Consider the following 9,190-nt stretch of genomic DNA (forward strand, 5'->3'; position numbering starts at 1 on the left):
TCTCTCTCTTTTTTTTTTTTTTTTGGTATTGAGTAGTATGAATTCTTTATAAATTTTGGATATTAAGCCTTTATCAGTATATTATTAGCAAATATTTTCTCTCATTTAGTAGGTTGTCTTTGCTTTTTTTGATGGTTACCTGTGTTGTGAAAAAACTTTTTAGTTTGATGTAATCTCATTGGTCTATTTTTTTTTTCTTTCATTTGTCTTGCCCAAGGAGATATGTCAGAAAAAAATATTCCTAAGAGAAGTATCAGAGATTTTATTGCCTATATTTTCTTCCAGGATTCCTATGGTTTTCAGTCTCACATTTAAGTCTTCAATCTATTTTGAGTTCACTCTTGTATAAGATATAATGAGGTGGTCTAGTTTCATTTTTTGTATGTATCTGTCCTATTTTCCAGCACCGTTTTTTGAATAGACTCTCTTTATCCATTGTGTGTTCTTGCCTCTTTTGTCAAATATTAATTGACTATAAAGGCATGGCTTTATTTCCGGGCTCTCTATTCTGCTCCATTGATCTCCATGTCTATTTTTATGTCAGTACTATGCCATTTTAATAACTATGACCCTATAGTATAGTTTGATATTTGGTAGCAGGGTAGCCCCAATTTTGTTCTTTCTCTCAATATTCCTGAAGCTGTTTAGATTTCTTTTGTGTGTGTATGTGTGTGGTTCCATTTGAATTTTGATATTATATTTCTAGTTCTGCATTATATGCCATTGGTATTTTGATAGGGACTTGCATTGACTTTATAGATTGTTTTGGGCAGTATGGACATTTTAATTATGTTAATTCTTCTTATTCATGAGTACAGTATATGCTTTCATTTTGTGTGTGTTCTCTGATTTTTCTTCTCTTTTTCTGACTAAAACAATTTCTTTATAAGTCACTTAACATATATTTATTTTTCTATACAGATTGTTATCTAAGAAAACAAAATGGTAAATTAAGAGTTCAGACATCTTAGACAAGACGTGACTTCTGGGCTTCAGAAAGATGTGGAAACTTTTCCTGAAAAAGTTTTGTTTGCTTTTTCTCTAAATTTTTCTTCCTTGCTTGGATACGGGCTTGTTTCTCACGTCTCAGTCTGTAAAAATGACCCACATAGGGCACTGCAAAGAATCATTTCCTATTGTATCTCTTGTTTAGGTGCCAAGGTATAGGCCATTGCTTGAAATTGTGCCAGATGATTCTTCCAAGGATGTCTTTTCTCCAAGCACCAGGTCTAACTTTTTCTTGACCAGTCTGAAGAAGTCTTAGGGCATCTTCTTGTTCCTGGACAACCTTATCTAATGAGTCCATGGACTCTTACTACCTTTTCTAACCTCTCTGGACTTGGCATTGGTAATATCTTCCATTTGGCCTCCTGCTGTAGGGTCAGAAGCATATTTATTTCTTACAGTAGGGCGTACCAAAGTTTATGTAAATCTTCATTACTTTTGTTCCTTAGTTCCTGACAGGTCCATGCGGCTCCAGATTTTACTTTTTCTTCCCCCCAATTCTTTGGGTAATCAAAAAATTCTTCCAGTCCTTTCCTTGACAATGTGGTATGAAGTATTCTACAATGGTGTAAGGATGTGACATTTGGTGTATTCTTAGGTAACAAATTAAAAGAAAACCCTGTGCCAGCAGGGACCTGAGAACTTATCAAGGATATGGAAGTCTTCAAAACGACTGACGCTTTTCTGCAAAGAAAACTAAACTGGCTGCATCTACTTTTTCCCATCTGTTTTTTTCTTCAGTGCCTTATAGTTTTCAGAGTACAAGTCTTTTACCTCCTTGGTTAAGTTTATTCTTAGATATTTTATTTTTTGGTGCAATTATAAATGGGATTTTTTAATTTAGTTTTGTTTCTGATAATTCATTATTTATTTTTTTAAGTAAAATGATCTTTGAATATTTTGGAACATTTAATTACACTTATCCTTTCTACATATTACATGAACACACATAGACATAGAATATACACTTGTGTACATGAACCATGGTCTACTATTATTGGCTGTATAGTACCAATCAAATAATGTAACCTCAATAAGCCTTGAAATATTCATTTTTAAAACGGGGAAAGTAACTCCCTACTTCAAAGAGAAGTTGTGAGATTTACACCGGCCAGAATAGCCATCAGAAACAGATCAACAAACAACAGGTGCTGGTGAGGTTGTGGAGAAAAGGGAACCCTAGTACACCATTGGTGGGAATCCAGACTGTTGCAGCCACAGTGGGAAACAGTTTGGAATTTCTCATAAAACTAAATATGGAACTGCCTTTTGATCCAGCAACTCCAATGCTGGGGTTATCCACTAAGAATCTTGAATCACCAATTCAAAATAACCTATGCACCCCAACATTCATAGCAGCACAATTTACAATAGCCAAGTCCTGGAAGCAACCGAAGTGCGTATCAGTAAATGAGTGGATCAAAAAACTATGGTACATTTATACAATGGAATGCTATGCAGCAGAAAGAAAGAAAGAACTCCTACCCTTTGTGACAACATGGATGGAACTAGCGAGCATTATGCTAAGTGAAATAAGCAGAGGATAAAAGAAAAACACCATATGATCTGCCCTGTAAGAGGAACCTAATTAACAAAACAAACAAGTGAGCAAAATAGAACCAGAGACTTGGAAATAAAGAACAGACTGACAGTGACCAGCAGGGAGGAGGAAGGGGATAACAGGGGAAGGGAGAGGAAGGGGAAGTCAAGGAACATGAGTGGAGGACTCATGGCCACAGACAATGGTTGGAGGATTGACTGTGGGAATGGGTGGGGATGAGTTAAGGGAGAGCAATGGGGAAAAATGTGGGATGAATGTAACTGAACAACAATAAATAAAAAAGAAACATTGTATAATATTCATAAATAGTTTGAATTAATGCAAAAAAATAGACACTTGAAATAATTTCTTCTAACAGATTTTAGGAAACCTTATCACAAAAAAAAAAAAAAGCTTTCAAAATCAAGTCTAAGAGGCAATCAAGCAAGATATATCAAGAGCATCAAATACATTTTGTTCTTTGACCCTTTAGTACAGAAAAACCCTCCTGTGAATTAATTCTAAGGATACAAATTAGTACACAATGGTTTATGTAAAATAATGTTCAGAGTCATGGATGAAACAATTCTTAGAGAAGTAGAAAATATTTTGTATAAATAAAGATGAAATCTTCCAATGTTCATAGCAGCACAATTTACAATAGCCAAGTGTTGGATGCAACTTAAATGCCCATCAGTCAATGATTGGATCAAAAAATAATGGTACATTTACATGATTGAATACTATGCAGCGGAAAGAAAAAAAGTACTACTACACTTCGCGACACTATGGATGGAACTAGAGAGCATTATGCTAAGTGAAATAAGCCAGGGGGCAAAAGACAAGTAAGATATGATTTCACCTATAAGTGGAACCTAACCAATGATACAAAGATGCAAGGAAAATAAGACCAGCAACACTGATAGGAAAATAAATCAACAGAAACAAGAGGGAAGGAGGGAGGGGTGGGCGGGGGGAAAAGGAAGGGAAGGGGAAAGTCAAGGAACATATAGCAAGGACTCATGAACAAAACCGAAGGGGAAGAGTTGAGGTAGGGAGGGAGGGAAGGAGGGAAGGAGGAGGCAAGGGAAAGTGGGGGGGAAGGCAGAGACAAATGTATTTGAAAAAATAAATTAATTAAAAAAATAAAAGAGCATTCTTAATAAAAAAAGACAAAATCTTTATTGTACAATATAAAATAAATTTGACATTGTACATTAAGTATATAAGAAAATAATTGTTAAAATCTGAGTTATAATTGTTAAGGTGAACTCATTAGTACCCATAGAATATTGAGGCCTAGAAAAACTTAGAATTAGAAAGAGAATACTATGGGGAGTGATGTCAGATAAATCTTGGTGTGAGATATCTCCTTGGTATTTCCCCTTGAAATTTCAACAATTTTAACAGCTATAATTCAACAAGGATCCTCTGCTCAATGCAAAAACAAGTCTGAGAGATTCTCACATTGAAACATCTAAAGGTCAGCAATTTATCAGAATATCTGACCATTTTGGTTTTAATCTTTTATTTTCTAAATTTTGTTAATTTTTGACCTATTACAGATGTCTCCCATTCCCCCACACCTTGCCCTCCTCTACCCACTCCTGACCCACTGGCCCTCACCATATTGTCGTCTATGTCCATTGGCTATGCATATATGCATATATGTTTTTTGGCTAATGTTTTTCAGTCCCCCCCACATACTCCTCCACTCTGAGATCTGTCAGTCTGTTCCATGTATTCATGCCTCTGGTATTATTTTGTTCATCACTTTATTTTTTTTCATTCGATTCTACATATAAATGGGATCTTATGGTATTTGTCTTTAACTGGCTTATTTCTCTTAGCATAATACTCTCCAAGCACATCTATGCTGTTGTAAAGGGTAAGAGTTCTTTCTTTTTTACTGTCATGTAAAAATCCACTGTGTAAATATACCACTGCTTTTTTTATCCACTCATCTACTCATGGGCACTTTCTGGCTGTTTCCAGATCTTGGCTATTATAAAAAGCACTGCAATGAACATAAGGGTGCATATATTCTTTTTTATTATATATATATATATATATATATATATATATATACTTTTTAAATTATATTTTATTGATTATGCTATTACAGTTGTCCTGATTTTCCCACTTTGCTGCCCTCCACCCACAACCCTCAAAAAGGATGTCATGTTTATTTCATGTACCCCTGAAATGATGTGATGAGAGGAGCACTTCACCTCTATGGTATTCTTTCCCAAACCTATAACCCAAAATGTAATCATAAGAAAATTGTCAGAACAAGCCAAATCAAGGGACATTCTACAAGATTCCTGACATATACTCCTCAAATATTCCATGGTCATAAAAAATAGAAAAGATTGAGAAGTCATAAATAAGAAAAAAAAAAACACAAAGACTAAGGATGACTATGTATTGTGTCAACCTGGGTTAAATCCTGGAACAGAAAGTGGACATTAGTGGGAAAATTGTTGAAACAAATAAAATCTTGAGTCAGTTAACAGTACTGTACTATTTCAATTTAATTTGACAAGTGCATCATATTACCAAAATGTTGACATTTAGAGAAAAATGGGTTGAAATTGATATGGAAACATTCCATATTATCTTTGCAGCTTTTTTGTAAATCTATAATTATTACCTAATAAAAAGTGTTTTTTAAAACAATAAAAGAGAAAGAAAAATAAAAAAGAAAGAAAGGAAGAAAAGAAGGAAGGAAGGGGAAAAAAGAGAAAGGAAGGAAGGAAGGAGAGAGAAAGAAAGAAGAAGAAAAGAAAGAAAGGAAGAAAGCTAGCAAGTAGGAGTGAACTGGGGAGGTGAGAAGGAAAAGAGTTCAAAAGAGCCACAGATGCAGCCATGCACCCTGGAGCTCACTATGGGTCTCAGTCCAGAGAGGCGAGAAATAAGGTTGTGGATGGCACTCCTTTCAGCTGGGAGGAACAAAGAGAACTAGTGAGCATTCCTGTAAGGGTGAACAGTACAAGCTGTGGTGAACCCAGTGACCTGGGCAGGGATGAAGCACAGAAGTGTGCCCAAATTTGTCTGGCAACTGGCATTCCAGAGAGAGAAACAAAGTTATGGACACATGCCACATTTTCTTAACTGCCTAGAGCTCACTACCACTCACCTTTCATGTTGGTTGTAGAGCAAATGATCTGCAAATCTAAAATCTTGTACTACAGAAACACTTTTTCCCTGAGTGAAGGGTACACTATGCAACTAATCCAAATGTTGGATGAAGGCATGGGGAGATGCCACGGAGCCCCACCAGTCACCATAACTAGGAGAGCAAAGTAAAAAAGAGGATGCTAGGTTTTTCAAGTTACACCACCCTCACAGATGTAGGCTACACTGCCATCCACATCTGGCTAAAGGAGACAGAACTGGGATTTCACAAATATGGAGCCCCACTGCCCACTTCATTCCTTTGCTGAGTTGGTCCCCTGGGAAAAGACCAACTGGATTACAAGGGAGGCACACATTTTCCCAGGGAACACAAGAATATTCCACCACCCTGAAGAAATCTAAAAAAAAACAAAAAACAAAAAAAACACAAACAAAAAAAAAAAACCAGAGAAGTACAAGAAAACTAGAAAGGAAGGAAGGAAGGAAGGAAGGAAGGAAGGAAGGAAGGAAGGAAGGAAGGAAGGAAGGAAGGAAGGAAAGAAAACTAGAAAGGAAAAGAAAGAAAGAAAGAAAGAAAGAAAGAAAGAAAGAAAGAAAGAAAGAAAGAAAGAAAGAAAGAAAGAAAGGAAGGAAGGAAGAAAGAAAGGAAGAAAGAAAACTAGAAAGGAAAAAGAAAGAAAGAAAGAAAGAAAGAAAGAAAGAAAGAAAGAAAGAAAGAAAGAAAGAAAGAAAGAAAGAAAGACCACCTACTGGAAAACAACAGAAAGATTTCTTTTTGTCCATTCATGAGAGAAGTGCATTCATACACAGATGCCTAGACAGAGAAGTAATCCATTAAATACTATAAATAATGAAGATATAAAGGCATCACAGAAAGAAAATTAAAAAAAATATCCATAAGAGCAACTTGAGGCATGGAAAAGTGTGATTTAAATGACAGAGAATTCAAGTTTTCAGTTCTGAACCCAATGAGATGCCCCCCCCAAAAAAGACCAAAAAATAGGCAGTTTAATGAACTCAGAATCCAAATGAGTGAACAAAAGAAGTACTTTATCAAAGAGATTGAAACTTTAAAAAAGAACCAGACAGAAATTCTGTAGATGAAGAACTTAAAAGAGTTCAAGAATGAACTAGTGAGCACAGAAAATAAAGCTGACCAGATAGAGGAAAGAATCTGTGATATCAAAGATAGAAATCTAAAATTGATGCAAAGGGAAGAAGAGAGATACTTAAGCATAAAAAAAATGAAATAACTACAAGAACTATCTGATTACTTCAGAAAAAGCAATATAAGAATAATAAGCATACCAGAAGAAGAAGAGAGTGAGAAGAGAACTGAGAACCTATTAAAAGAAGTAGTTGATAAGAACTTCCCAAAGTTATGGAAAGAGCTCGATCCTAAAATCCAAGAAAGAAGCAGAACAACTAATTACCTCAATCCAAAAAGTCCTCTCCAAGGCACATTGTATTAAAACTGTCAAAAATGAATGACAAGGAATTCTCAATAAAGCCTGGGAAGAGAGTAACCTATAAAAGAAATCCCATCAGGTTATTATTGGAGTTCTCAGAAGAAACTCTATAAACCAGAAGATAATAGACCACATATTCAAACTACAGAAGGGGAGAAATTACCAGCTTATAATAATATATCCAGCAAAGTTATCCTTTTGATATGAAGGAGAAATAAAAACTTTTCCGGACATGCAGAAGCTGAGGGACTTTATCTTCACAAGACCTCCATCACAGGAAATACTCAAGGGGCTTATTCTACCTGAAGCAAAGAATAAAAGGTCACAAAACTGTGAATAACATCACCAACAAATTCACAGCATAAATAAGGATAGTTTGTGACCAAAAAAAAAAAAAAACAAAACACATACAAAGGGACGGTAGTATAGATCAGAATTTTCCAAAGATGATGCAGATCAGATATATTCAAAGAAATTATAGCACATAGGAAACTGTCTTTATAAAACTAATTGCAACCACACACAAAAATCCAAAAACTGAGATAAATAACTTAAAAAAGAGGAAACAGAGAAAAAAGTACAGAATATCATCAAACCAGAATAACAGAGAGAAACACAGGGAAAGGAACCAATGAAAGCACAGAGATACCATAAAATGAAAGATAAAATTGCTATAGGAAATCTTCAAACATCAATAATTACTCTAAATGTAAACAAAATGAATTCACCAATAAAAAGGCACAGGGTATTTTATTGGAGCAAAAAAATAAACCCAGCCATATGCTTACTTCAGAAGACATGTCTAAACTGCAAAGAAAAAGATAGACTCAAAGTGAAAGTGAAAGGGGAAAAAGATTCTTCAAGAAAATGGCTTTCACAGAAAAGCAGGTATAGCCATACTTATATCTGAGAAAATATATTTCAAGATAGCAAAGATAACAAGAGATTAAGGTGATCATTTTATAATCATAAAGGAGACAGTACATTAAGAAGACATACCATTTCCCAATATTTATGTACCCATTCAGGGAGCACTGAAATATATAAATCATCTACTAACAGAACTAAAGGAAGAAACTAACAAAAACACAATCCTAGAAGGGGATGGAAATACTCTATTGGCAGCTCTAGATAGATCATCTAAACAGAAATTCCATAAAGAAATGTTGGCCTTAAATGACACATTAGAACAATGGACATAATTGACGTGTACAGAACTTTTCATCTCAGAACATGAGATTATACATTATTCTCCTCTGCACATGGAATATTCTCAAGGATAGACCATATGTTGGGTCACAAATCTAGCCTCAGCAAATTTAAGAAGATTAAAATCATAACACAATGGTTTGAAGTTAGAATTCAACTACCAAAAGGGAGTAAAGAAACCTACAGATACATGTATATTAAATTTTTAGATTGTTTGCCTGGGTCAAAGAATAAATAATATGTGAGATCAAGAGATTATATAGAGACAAATGAGAATGGCAATATGACATGTGATGCAGCAAATGTAATAATAAGAGGGAAATTTGTCTCAGTACAGATCTATCTCAAGAAACAAGAAAAAATATCAAGTAAACAACTTAACATTACATCTTAAGGAACTAGGAAAAGAAGAATAAGAGTAGTCCCAAGTCAGCAGAAGAAATTAAATAATAAAAATTAGAACAGAATTTCATAAAAGAGAATGAAAAGACTATAAAAAATTAATACAAAAGAACTGATTCTTTGAAAAGATTAATAAAATTGGCGAACCCCTGGCTAGACTGAGAAAAGACACGTAAACAAAATCAGAAATGAAAGAGTATAAGTCATACAGACATCACAGAAATACAAAAATCATGTTAGAATACTATGAAATACTGCATGCTACTAAATTCAGTAACCTAGAAGAAATGGATAAGTTGCTCAACATATATGACCTTCCTAGACTGAATCATTGGAAAATTTAAATAGATTGATCAATAATGTGGAAATTCAAAAAACTTTCAGAAGCCTCTTAAAATGTAAAAATCTTGGATCATATGCCTTCATT

At 34.5% G+C, this 9,190-nt stretch overlaps 1 pseudogene; it reads right to left on the reverse strand.

The window, feature by feature from the left end:
* Window positions 1–967: 967 nt before the first annotated feature.
* Window positions 968–1,730, reverse strand: LOC129073333 (39S ribosomal protein L47, mitochondrial-like; annotated as a pseudogene).
* Between the last annotated feature and the right edge of the window lie 7,460 nt (window positions 1,731–9,190).

The sequence above is a fragment of the Pteronotus mesoamericanus genome, unplaced genomic scaffold (assembly GCF_021234165.1).
Source record: "Pteronotus mesoamericanus isolate MK-2021 breed Mesoamerican mustached bat unplaced genomic scaffold, CSHL_Meso_final contig_40, whole genome shotgun sequence".
NCBI classification, from domain to species: Eukaryota; Metazoa; Chordata; class Mammalia; order Chiroptera; family Mormoopidae; genus Pteronotus; species Pteronotus mesoamericanus.